The sequence below is a fragment of the Otolemur garnettii genome, unplaced genomic scaffold (assembly GCF_000181295.1).
Source record: "Otolemur garnettii isolate 467f Iridium unplaced genomic scaffold, OtoGar3 scaffold00009, whole genome shotgun sequence".
NCBI lineage: Eukaryota > Metazoa > Chordata > Mammalia > Primates > Galagidae > Otolemur > Otolemur garnettii.
Genome location: NW_003852404.1, coordinates 3835069 through 3848146, shown reverse-complemented (window position 1 = coordinate 3848146; position 13078 = coordinate 3835069). Strand labels below are relative to the sequence as shown.

General features: G+C 49.4%; 1 protein-coding gene across 2 annotated transcripts in view; it reads left to right on the top strand.

Moving 5' to 3' along the window:
• ALPL (alkaline phosphatase, liver/bone/kidney) overlaps positions 1 to 13078 on the top strand; it is a 62527-nt gene that overhangs the window by 3101 nt on the left and 46348 nt on the right. Inside the window, exon 2 of one of the 2 annotated variants that reach the window (XM_023509736.1) lies at positions 4936 to 4993. The exons of the other annotated variant lie outside the window; for it this stretch is intronic. The gene's annotated coding sequence lies outside the window, so the exon portion shown is untranslated. The remainder of the gene's footprint in view (positions 1 to 4935; positions 4994 to 13078) is intronic. 2 annotated transcript variants of the gene reach the window in all.

Genomic DNA, 13078 nt, shown 5'->3' with positions numbered 1-13078 from the left:
GGTCCGGGCTGGGGATTCGAACCTGCCACCTTAGGTGTACGTGGCTGGCGCCTTAGCCGGTTGAGCTATAGGCGCCGAGCCCAGGAGGCCTTTTAATCCAGGGGATAGGCTCCAGAGGCATAGCCTGGGGTTCTCACCTTGAAATCAATCCTTCTGGGGATATTCGTACAAAACCCTGAGCTCCAAGCGAACCTTGTGAGGAGAGTGAGCGAGCTGTGCTGAGAACCAGGGCTCAAAAAGCTCTGCGTGGCCACAGGAATGCTGACTTGGCTTCCTAGCACGATGTCGTCGTTGGCAGACTGGCGCTGGGCTGTGTGGTATGTTGGGGTTTTTGTTCTGGACTGTTCTTACTTTTAGAGGATAGCTAGGGGCAGTAGATCTGGAGGTTCATTCCAGCCCTGCTGTGTGATGCTAGACAAGTCGCTTCCTCTTTCTGAGCCTCAGTTTCTCATCTGTAATATGGGTTAATATATATTTGGCAGGGTTGCTGTGAGGGGCTAGTGAGATCATAAATGGCTTTCCAGCTTTGGGCTGAACCTGTACTGCTTGTTCTTGAGAAGTCACTATTTCCTGTGAGGCTGTTTCAGCAGCAGGCCTACCAGGTGATCCTGCAGGCCAGAGGGAAGTCCCGGTAAGGTTACAAAGGCCACCCTGGCTCTGGGGTCAAATCCCCAGCTGTGTGACCCGAGGCAGGTCACTTTGCCTCTGAGTGCTGGCTCACAGTAGGCCCCGACATCATTATATATGTATCATGCTCAGTGTCCAGAGAACATTCTCCCTATTTTTCCCGTCTCCCCACCCCCCCGCCCAACATGTCATAATTGCTCCCAGAGAAACTCCATGCTTAAAGTTTTCCATGCTTAAATTCTGAACCTCACTGTGGCATGAAATCAATTGTTTGCATTGAATTTGACTTCTCAAATTAAGGGGTAAAATTTGAGATGAGGGTAGGGGGTAGAGGGAAGCAACGAGGAAGAAGTTAAACCAGATGTGTTTTTGTTTAATTGTAGGATGGTGGTTAAACTGCCTGAGTATTATTCTTTCTGAATTCCAGTAACCAGGAGTCAGGTTTCACTAAAAATTGTAGTGTTCTTTCCTAGCTGGTGTGGACTCCCCCTTCCCCTCATTATTATTATTACTATTTTATATTCTGAGGCCACAAAGTACTGGCCAGAGAGGACACCTCATGGTAGCCTAGAATTTCAGCTGGAAGGCTTTTAGAAACTGGCTCTGTCCACTAGCTTCTTTAGAGACCAAGGGAGACAGAGACCCAGAGAGGAGAAGGGGCTTGACTAGGGTCACTGTTAAGGCAGAACAGACCTGGAATTCAGTTTCCTGGCTCTAAGCTCCCCAAATGATTGTTCAAGAGAGGATGCAGGTGTTCTGGCTTGGAGGAAAAAGATCTTAAGCTTAGAAGAGCAGAGTTTAAGTCTTTGGGCTGTGGATCAGCCTTCTGTGTGATCTTGGTCAAGTTGCTTCCCCTCTCTGAGCCTCCATTTCCTCATCTGTTAACCAAGAAATCTGAGAAGCAGGGCCGGAGAGATGGGACTTCCCTAAGACTTGGGGTGGCTCTCATTCAATCAACTGGTCCTCAGATGTTTATGGCCCTCTGAGCTAGGTTATGGGGGGTTCCATCACAAACTGCCCCCTTGAGGCTGCGGGGGATGGGGTAAGGGATTGTTGACTCTTGCAGTGAGTTAAAAAGTTTAATTTGGTTCCTGGTGTTGTGAAACAAGGTGATTTCATTTTACATTGAAAAAGGGATTTCTGGTATCTCTTGAAAGCTCAGAAGATGTGGCCATATTGGGCTATATCTCTTGCCTGGCCATAATGCCTGGAGCCTGTTAGTACCTGCCTGTCTTCTGAGTTCACAGTTCCTGGGCTGGATGCTATGAGGCTGTGAAAGGGGGCACAAATCTCCCCCTGTATGAGGCTTGGGACAGGCCTCAGGCACTCAGAGTAGGGATGTGGGCCTCTCCCGTGGCCTGGCAGTGTCCCCGAAACATGTCAGCTGGTTGGAGGACCACTTCTTGGTTTGGTGGTCCCCAGGAAGCCTCTGAGGGCTCTAGAGGTTTGGGTATGGCAGAGCATCAGCCTATTAAGGCTCAGTGAGCTGGGTCCCGGGGTCTACCTACCTGGGAACAGGTGGTCCTGAGGGCTTCATTCTGAAGATTGCACAGAACCACAGGGAAGGGACTCCCTCAACATCTACTGCCTGGCCTAGTGCTCCCAACAGCCCTGTTTGCTCACTTTGCAGGCAGGAAACACGAACTTGCACTCTCAACCCATGGCTTTCTGTTACATCCTCTTTTATTGGGAGCCAAGGCCTGGAGACCAGAGGCGGCAGGTACCACACGGCCAGAGCACGCATCTCAGAATCACCGTGTCTGAGCAGAAGGGCAGCGTGACAGGCTGTGAAGCCTGATGTTTCAGTGCAGGGGCTCTGGAGGCACCTGCCCAGATACGAGTTTCTGGAAGGACTCCCTGAATACACTGCTGTGGGGCCACAAGATGAACAAGAGGAGCCTTGATTTCTGATAGTAAGCTCAGGTCCCCTGATCTTCGTGCCTGTGGAGTTCAGAAACTGCCGGGCACCAGGCACTTTCAGACACTACCTTGATAGTCACTGTTTTGCATTTGAGACTGAGGCTCAGCGGGCTGACACCTGGGGTTCAAATCTCTCCCCTAGGTGCCCCTGTTACTCGGCCTTAACCCAGAGAAGGGAGGAAAGAGGATGCTAGAACGTTATTTCTAGGAATAAGACCTTGGAGACCCTAGAGGGAGGCCCTGACCCTCCAGGCTCCCTGCACCAGCCCTCCCTCACTCCAGTTTATTTCAGAGACGCTTCCTCATCCTCCCAGATCTCGGCTGTGACTCAGGTGTATGAACTTCACCTGGTCAGCTATGCAAGCAAATTGTTATTTGAAAAACCATAAGTGCCACCTTTTAAAGGATCAACCATGTGACTTTTTGTTAGGTCAACCTCTTGTCTTCTCCCGTCCACCTTTACTATGTCAATAAAGAAACAGGGTAAGTACCTTCTTAGCTCTTGGGGCATGGTTCTCAAGTCTCTTCCTTGGAATTCTTAGGCCTTTTGTTGACTGATGCTAAACTGTTTCCTGCTGCTTGGCTCTTTTTTTAAAATTAGAGACAGGTTCTCACCCTGTTGCCCTGGTGCAATCACTGTAGTATTGAACTCCTGGGTTCAGGTGATCCTCCCACCTTGGCCTTCCAAAGTGCTGGGATTACAGGCATGAGCCGCTATGCCTGGCTAGGCTTGGACTTTCTGAGGATCATTTGTGTTTCTCCCTCCACCTGTCCCCACTTTGATGTAACTTCCTTTGGACATATAGGAGTTGATAACTTATTCATCTACCACCATTCTGGTTAGAAAGTGTCTCAGCTGATTCTGAAGCCTGCTCCCCCTCCTCCACTCTGTCTAAGCGCTTCTGTAGCGGTTCTGATCTCTCTGCCTCATGAAGTGCCCCCCGCCCCCCAGTTAAGAGTCCATAGACTAACTGCTGAGATAAAATGCTGCATGGTGCTCGGTGCCTCTCCTGGCATTGCTCAGCTGGTCTACCTGCAGCCCTGTGTGGCAGGTGCTATTGTCCCCACATTTTAGATGAAAAAACTGAGGCACAAACTCTCTTATCTAAAGTAAGAAATAGATATGTTTGGGGCGGTGCCTGAGGCTCAAGGAGTAGGGCGCCGGCCCCATATACTAGAGGTGGCGGGTTCAAACCCGGCCCCGGCCAATAACTGAGGAAAAAAAAAAAAAAAGGAAATAGATATGTCTGTCCCCTACTATTACTGATTCTCCCACTCAAGGCTCCCACTTCCTTCTGCATGATGTGAATGACATAACCCATCTTCTTAGAAGAGTCAGTTCCCTATTTTATTTATTTATTTATTTATTTGAGACAGAGCCTCAAGCTGTCCCCCTGGGTAGAGTGCCGTAGCATTACAGCTTACAGCAACCTCCAACTCCTGGGCTCAAGCAAGTCTCCTGCCTCCACCTCCCAAGTAGCTGGGCCCACGGGTGCCTGCCACAACGCCCGGCTATTTTTTGGTTGCAGCCGTCATTGTTGTTTGGCGGGTCCGGGCTGGGGATTCGAACCTGCCACCTTAGTGGCGCTTAGCCGGTTGAGCTATAGGCGCCAAGCCTATTTATTTATTTTGAGACAGAATCTCATTTTGTCGCCCTTGGCAGAGTGCTGTGGCATCATAGCTCACGCAGGCATCCTCAAGCTACGGCCTGGGGGCCATATGCAGCCTGCCTGGGACATTTATCTGGCCCACTGGGTGTTTTTGCTGCCGCTGCCTGTCCGGCTTAGCAGCCAACTAGTCCTGGGGCTTGCAATCTGGCCCTCCAATGGTCTGAGGGACAGTGAACTGGCTCCCTGTTTAAAAAGTTTGATGACCCTTGGCTCACAGCAACCTCCAACTCTTGGGCTCAAGTGATTCACTTGCCTCAGACTCCTGAATAGCTGGGACTATAGGCACCTGCCACAAGGCCCAGCTATTTTTTGGTCTTTTTTTTTTTTTTAGAGACAAGGTCTTGCTCTGGCTTGGGCTGGTCTCTAACCCGTGAGCTCATACAATCTACCCATGTTGGCCTCCCAGAGTGCTAGGATTACAGGCGTGAGCCACCGCACTTGGCCCACAAAGCCTATTTTATAATGATATGTTGAGTATACCATGTAATTCTATTGGATACTACACTGAAAGTGAAAAACAGAAGGGCGGTATGGGTACATGAAGTGTGGTTTCCCCTGAATACATGTTTCTTTGGCACTACCTTAAAGCTGAAAAACCACGTCTAAGTTTGGCACTGTCTGTAATTAACATTGACGAACTTACTCTGTGTCAGAAACTGAGCTAAAATCACTTTGCATGACCTTATGTACTTAGCTTGTTATTCTCTCCATTTTACAGAAGAGGAAAGGGAAGCTCGGAGAAGTTGAGTGACTCTCTCAAGGTCTGGAACTTGGAGGTGAGATCCAAATCCAGGTCTCATGCCCTCCTGCCCCATCGGATTGGCATCTGGATTCAAATTTTTATGTTGGGATACGAGCCCTCAGGGGATCTTGCTGTATACATTTGTTTTCAGTTGAGCTATCTGTCTCTGAAGTTTGCAAATGCCACAGGGATGGGAGGCCTCAGAGAGAGGGAGGGGACTATGCACAGGCACTCTTGGTCAGACAGTATCGTCCGTTCTCCCAGGGGGTGGATACTCCTGGAGGGAAGCATCCTCAGAAACCTGGAGGGGCCTGGGCGTGCATCCCAGCCCTGCCATTTCAAGCTGTGTAATCTTGGGCAAGTCCCTTTTCTTTCTCTTAGCTTCTGGCTACCCTGACCAACAACCATGGTTTATATGAGTGAGGCAGGGCCCTAGGGCTTTTCTGGTTTATGGATGGCAAATAGCTGGCGTGCCTGCTGCTGATCGCCTGCCTGCCCTACACGCGTCAGACGTTGCTGATCAACCATTGTTCACTTTCTGTGTCAATACGGTGTTCTAGGCAGCCAGTAGCAACTAATTAAGAGTTGGCACACAAGATGAGAGCGTGTTCCAGAACCAGATTAGATTTGGTCATTGTGTGGACAAGGGTGGAGAAGAAGCAGGCCCAGGTGCCGTCCATTCTGTGTCACCATGTTCCTTGGTCTTCTTTTCCTTGTCTGCGAAAGCAGGAGGAACCAAGCTAGACCTCACCACAACCCCCTTCTGGTGTGGGCTGGGAACAGTTAGTGGGGCACCCAGCTGTGCCCAAGTTCAGTCTCAAGTGGGCAGGGAGTCTCTGCACCTGGTAACTACCCAGTCTTAAAGCTGAAAGTAAGAGTGACTGATTTCAGATCCTCCTGAAAAGAGTGGTAATGACAAAAGTAGTAAGTTGTCGACCCTCAGTGGATATTTGTTATGTACAAAGCCACTCTGCTAAATATCTGATGTATAGTCACACGCTTAATCCTTACGGCAGCCCATTTTTCAAGTGAGGAAAATGGTTCAGAGGGGAAGTAATTTGCCTAAGTTCCCCCAGCTGTTAAGTGGAGGACCTGAGATTTGAATTCCCATCTGCCCAATTCTGAAGTTCAGCCCCCCTCCCCACACTACCTGGGAATGGTCAAGCTCTGCTTTCCGTCACCTCACACTGTCAGTTAACTGTGACACTCTTCTGCCTGTGGAAAGTGCTCTCCTGTTGACAGAGCCTTCTGTGTTGACACGCAGGCAGCACAGCAAATGATATCTCTATTTTTGCACGTTAGAAAATTGAGAATCAGAGAGGGAGGGTGATGAGCCTGGGATCACACAGGGAGTGAAAGGTAAACCCTGCACCAGGACAACATGGGATCTAAGCGCTGGCTCAGCAGAGGTGGGGTGGGGCTGCCCCTGCATCCTGCCCGATGGACCAATCCCGTTCCAATCCCTTTAATCAGCTGCATGACCCTGCACAAGTCACTTTAACACTCCCAACCCTAGTTTCCAGGCTCCTATCATACTTCTCTATTTGTAAAGCCATTTCTTATTCGTGAACTCGCTGAGTATTTAAAATAACCCATGAAGCATTATTGTAATTTTGCAAAAGGGGAAACTGAGGCTCAGGGAGGCAAGGCAACTTGCCTGAGATCAAATCGAAGGCAAAACCAGCCTACAACTCAGCTCAGGGTCCCAGGCTGATGGTCTTTCCCTAGACCTGTCCTGCATCCCCTCGCATTTAGCTCTTGTCTGTTCCCTCCCCTGCCACGCTCTCTCCTTGCCTGGGTTTCCAGTTGGCATCATGGCTGTTTTTCTAGACTTTGCTGGGAAATCTTGTGTCCTTTGTAATCTGATATCCATCCCCATAGCGGCTGGCACTGAGTCTTGAGTTCCTGGATGGCAGAAACCCTGAATCACCTGTGAATTTCAGTGTTTAACAACATACCTGCATTCAGAGGGTGTTTAATGACTGCTGAGTTAATGAAAGGTGGCCACAGCTGGCAGGGGTTTCCACAACCCGGCTGGCCTTGGTGCTGTGGGGGAACCTGTGGTAGCTGTCCCTCTGGTTCTGACACCTGAACCCCTTCACACGGAGCCTGGCTACCTGTCCCCCATCTCCACTGGCATCTTCTCTCCACTGAGGACTCCCACTCCTCAATGATTTGGTAGTGATTGGCAGCAGGACAAGCCAGTGTCCCAGGTGGCAGCATCCCTGATGGAGGCTCAGGCCTTTAGTCAGGTATGAGTTCCTCAAGTGTCCTACCTCTGACCAGTCTGCTTGTCCGTTTTGTTCTCAGAACAAACAACTGTAATTTAATAATAGTAATTAACAGCCATCACTGGCTGAATCTACATGTACCACGCTTCCCGGTGTGTGTTAGGCACATAATACAATTGCTTGAATGAATACTTTGAGGGAGTAGCATCTAATAGGGACTATGAGGGTTTTTTTTTTTTTTTTTTTTTTTTTGAGACAGTGTCTCACTATGTCGCCCTCGGTGGAGTGATGTGACGTCACAGCTCACAGCAACCTCAAACTCTTGGGCTTAAGTGATTCTCTTGCCTCAGCCTCCCATGTAGCTGAGACTACAGGCACTCTCCACAACGCCTGGCTAGTTTTTGGTTGTAGTTGTCATTGTTGTTTGGCAGGCCTGGGCTGGGTTTGAACCCGCCAGCCCCAGTGTATGTGGCCCGCAGCCTAATCACTGAGTTACCAACGTTGAGCTGGACTATGAATTTTGTGACCTTGTGTGACCTCTGTACCTCAGTTTCCTCAGGTGTCAAATTATAACTCCACTAGTGGTATTCAGAGGACGAGTGGATGTATGTTCAAGTATTTTTTTTCTTCCCTTTACTGAAAGCCAGTTTTCAGGATTTTTTTTTTCTCAGAGACAAGAGTCTGTCACCCCAGCTGGAGTGCAGTGGTGTCATCATAGCTCACCAAAACCTCAAACTCCTGGGCTTGAGGGATCCTCCTGTGTCAGCCTACCAAGTAGCTGGAACTATAGGCGTGTGCTACCACACTTGGCTAAATTATTTTTTGTAGAGATGGGTTCTCTTGCTCAGGCTGGTCTCAAACTCCTGGCCTTGAGTAGATCCTCCTGCCTCAGCACTCTCAGAGTGCTAAGAAGATTATAACCATGTTTAAGTTTTTGTTTTTTTGTTTTTTTTGAGACAGCCTCAAGCTGTCCCCCTGGGTAGAGTGTCGTGACATCACAGCTTACAGGAACCTCCAACTCCTGGGCTCAAGCGAGTCTCCTGCCTCAGCCTCCCAAGTAGCTGGGACCACAGGCACCCGCCACAATGCCTGGCTATTTTTTGGTTGCAGCCATCATTGTTGTTTGGTGGGCCCGGGCTGGATTCGAACCTACCACCTTAGGTGTACGTGGCTGGCGCCTCAGCCACTTGAGCCACAGGCCATGCCCATGCTTAAGTTTTAAACGTAGCACAAAGCATGCTCTGTTCTAAGCACTTTACATACATTTCTTTGTTTATTCTTATAGCTGAGGCTCAGAGAGGTTAAGTTCATGGCCCCTAGGTCATTTAGTTGTTGTCAAGTACAAATATTTTAATATCGCCAGGACATGTGTGTTCCAAGTAATATAATAGGAATCCCTCCCACTATCAGCCCCTTCCGATTAATACAGATTCCTGCCACTGATCCCAGAGTCACAACTAAGAGGAACATAGTAGGTGAGTCAAGTGGTCCTATTGCACCTTGACTGTGAAACACTCTATGAATATAAATGACTAGTTCAGAACTGGGCACCCAGTCTTATGATCATCATCTTTGTGGCAGGCTCTGTAAAAGCTAGCAAGAAGGAGACCTGAGTTTGCTGGAGAAAACCAGGAAGGTCTTTGGAGAAGAAAAGACAGCAATCCTGTAAATAGGAACAGATCCTATTGGCTGGGTGACAGGCACTGCTCTGAGTACTGAAGCCTGACTACTTGGAGCAGTGCCTGTCACCCAGCCAATAGGATCTCCTATTTACATGATTGCTGTCAAATATATATATATTTTTTTTGGGGGGGGCAGAGTCTCATTATGTCGCCCTCAGTAGAGTGTGGTGGTGTCACAGCTCACAGCAACCTCAAACTCCTGGGCTTACGTGATTCTTTTGCCTCAGCCTCCCATGCAGCTGAGACTACAGGTGCCTGCCACAGCACCTGGCTATTTTTTGGTTGTAGTTGTCATTGTTGTTTGGCAGGCCTAGGCTGGATTTGAACCTGCTAGCTCTGGTATATGTGGCTGGTGCCCTAGCCACTGAGCTATAGGCGCTGAGCCAACTCACTTAATCTTTAGATCAGCTGTAGGAAGCAGGCACCGTTGTCATCCTCCCTGCTCATGGTTAGGAGCCAGGTTCTGAAATAAGCTAATTTGCCCAGTAAATGGTATATAACTCGGAGATTTGGGGTGTGAACCTGAGTGACCAGCCTGTGGCATCTGGCTGTGTTACCTCCTTTGGTAAAGATCCCTGGTGCTTCCTGCTGAGAGTTCCTTGGTGCCTCTGCTCCTTGGGGTGGGGAGGAGTTTCCCCATTTCCTTGGGGCCTCACTCTGTCACTCTCTGGGTGGGCTCAGACAGAGGTATCTGGGAAAGGAAACTCATCCGTCACCTCACCCCTGCCTGGGACAGCCCCACATTATGTCATCTCCCTAATTCCCTGGCACTGCCCACGGCCAACAATAACAGGGAAGGACCTTCTAGCCCTCCACGATGGTGAAGACTGTCCGAGGCAGATACAAGGCACAGTGAGGTTAGTAGTTTGCCAGGGTTGCAGAGCTGGTGGGTGGTGGAATTGAGATTTGAACCCAGAGCCTGGGGTCTTTCTCCTTTGCCCCCCAAGTCCATTCTGGGCAGACTGGCCTTGGCTTTGGCAAAGGAAAATATATCTGCCTTCCAGTGGTCTGGTCCAGAGATCCAAGCCTGGCTCCTTATTAAACCTTAATTTCTTCACTAATAATAGTAAAATTATCATTTCCTGAATCCTGTGTACAGTGCAGCCTGGCAAGTGATTTACGTGCCCTTTTCCCATTGGTCCTTTTAAACTCCCCAGAGCATAGATGCTTGAATCCCTGTGTTTATGTGTGAAGATGAGAAGCACAAGCTGGGCATGGTGGCTTGAGTCTGTAGTACCACCTACTTGGGAGACTGAGGAGGGAGGGTGGCTTGAGCCCAGGAATTCAAGACTAGACAGAGCAACATAATGTGACCCCATTTCTACAAATAGAAAAACTAGCAGGATGGGGTGGCAGGTACCTATAGTCCCAGCTGTTTGGGAGGCTGAGGCAGGAGGATTGCTTGAGCCCAGGAGTTGGAGGCTGCAATGAGCTATGATCACAATCTGTGCCTAGGCACTGCACTCGGCTGGGGCAACATAGTGAGCCCCTATCTCTTAAAAAAGAAAAAATAGAAGCACAGAGGAAGGAAAGGGACTCATCCAAAGTCATACAGCTCACAAGTAGTTAATCCAGAATTGCAACAGAATTGGGCAGCCTGGCTCCATGGTTTGGTCCTATGATAACTTAATAAATGTTAGATAAATCTCTGCAGGCTACATGCGTAAACTCTTCTTGAATTTCTTGGTTCTTCTGGAGCCAGGCTTAGGGAGGAGGCTAAAGGTAGGAGTTACGCAAATAGCAGGAATAGACTATGTGACCTCCAGCCCCAGAGCTAAGGAGTGCAGTGTTTACTGTCCGCCATGTGGTTCCCGGGGCAAGGGGAGCATTGATGGGGGCAGAGCAGGGCAGCCCTGATGTCTCCAGGATCTAGGGGGAGCCCAGAGGAGGCCTGGCTGAGGCTACTGCTAACTCAGAGGCCCTGGTGGGGAGTCAGCCCAGGCTTCAGTCCAGGGCCCTGGCCTTGGGTCTGACCCTCCTGAGTTTCTATCTCAGGTTTCCAGAGTCTTCCTGGGGTGGAGAATCTCAGAAAGCTTGTTGGTGTGAGAACTCTGCTCTGAAATTTCCTCCTTCAACACCCAGATCTCTGGGCTGGCCTGGCCGTCCCACTTCCCCCTCTTGGAGGAAGAAGATCCTTTCCTCTTGGGGAGCTACATGATTTGAATAATCAAGTGTTTCCTAACTGGCCCCCGGCCAGGCAGAGCTCAGCTGGGCAAGGCCTCTAGTCCGGGCTGCGAGGCAGGCCTGCCAACCTCCTGCTCCTGCCACACGCTCAGAGCCAGATGATTTCCGTGACAGAGGCAGCGCTTGCCTTGGGCTTTGTCCCCTCACTGGCTGGAGTGCTCTGAATGAAGGCAGAAAGGGTGCCCCGCTTCAGGAAATTCCTGCTGGAGAAGCCGTTCTCGTCAGCTTGCCTGGGTGCTGGCTTCTTGGCACCTGTTGGGGTGGAGGGAGGAGGAAGCAGAGTTAGGAAAGGGGACAGACGGGTGGAGGAGGACAGTCATTCATTCATAAGCAGGTGTGTTCTTTAGCCCAGCTTCCTGCTAGGCCCAGGGCTAGGTACTGGAATCACAAATGATTTGTGTCCCTTTTTTGCCTTCTAAGACCCCATCTCTGGGGAGATGGACAGGTAGCCAGTCTTCCCCACCCCCCTAGGGTCCCAGGTGATATAGGACAGAGGAAAAGCTTAAGAGGCCACTAAGCAAAGCTGTGGGCAGAATTGCCACAAAGGATTCTGGTTGAGCTGGCATTTGTTCTTTTATTTTCCCAACATTTTTTTTTTTAAATACATGCTGATGGCTGGGCATGATGGGAGGCTGAGGCAGGTCGATTGCATGAGTTTTTGAGTTCAAGACTAGTCTGAGCAAGAGTGAGACCCTGGTTCAGAGCCTGTAGCACCATGGTTACGGTGCCAGCCACATACAAAGAGGCTGGTGCATTTGAACGCAGCCCAGGCCAGCTAAAAAACAATGACAACTGTAACAAAGAAATAGCTGGGCATTGTGGCGGGCACCTGTAGTCCCTGGGCGTTGTGGTGGGTGGGAAGCTGAGGCAAGATAATCACTTAAGCCCGAAGAGTTTGAGGTTGCTGTGAGCTGTGACTCTAGGGAGGGTGATATAGTGAGACTGTCTCAAAAAAAAAAAAAAGAAGAAGAAGAAGAAGAAGAAGAATGAGACTCTGACTCGAAGAAAAAAAAGTTAGGCTTTGTGGCACACACCTTTAGTCCCAGCTTTTGGGAGGCTGAGGCAAGAGGATCGCTTGTGCCTAAGAGTTTGAGATTGCTGTGAGCTATGACACCACAGCACTTTACCCAGAGTGACAAAGTAAGACTGTCTCAAAAAAAAAAAAAAAATATATATATATATATATATATATGCTCTTAGACCCACTGATAATTTATTTAGCATTTTTTTGTACAAAGAATTGCATTTGTTAGGTAAATTCCCTCTTATAATTGTGTCCCGCCCCCAAGAGGTGTGCCATACACCATGACCCCCCAATCCTTCTTTTTCCTCCCCTGTCCCTCATTCCCTTACCCCTAACTGTGTATTAGGTCATCTACTGCCTTCATATTAGAATTGAGAACATAGGATTCTTGTTGTGAGGAGGTGGCCTTTGAGCTGAAGAATGAAGAGTGTGAGCCAAGCAAAGACCTAGAGCAGACATTCTCAACGCGACCCACAGGAACTGTATTAAAGGGCCACGGCATTAGGAAGGTTGAGAACCACTGACCTAGAGGAAGAGTGTTCTGGGCAGGTGAATAGCAAATGCAAAAACCCTGAGGGGAGAGGAGGAGGCACAGAAGGTCTGAGTGGGGGGCCAGCAGGTGATGTCAGAAAGGTGGGCAGGCCCCAGAGCGTGGAGTTGCCTGACCTGATAGACAGAAGTGTGAACTGGGGCCTGTCCTGAGAAGAAAGGGGCTTTGACCTTCTGTTTGTTAGATGGCCCCCTAAAAAAGTTTGGCTTAGGGGGCTTGCCATGGTACCCGTGGGTCCTCTGAGGCCCAGAGGAACATGGTCCTCCCAAGGTCACAAAAGGAGGTGGTGGGGCTCGATGTAGGTCTCTTAACCACCAATCAGTCTCTTTATTTATTTATTTATTTATTTATTTTTTTGAGACGGAGCCTCAAGCTATCCCCCTGGGTAGAGTGCCATGGCATCACACTCACAGCAACCTCCAACTCCTGGGCTCAAGCGAGTCTCCTG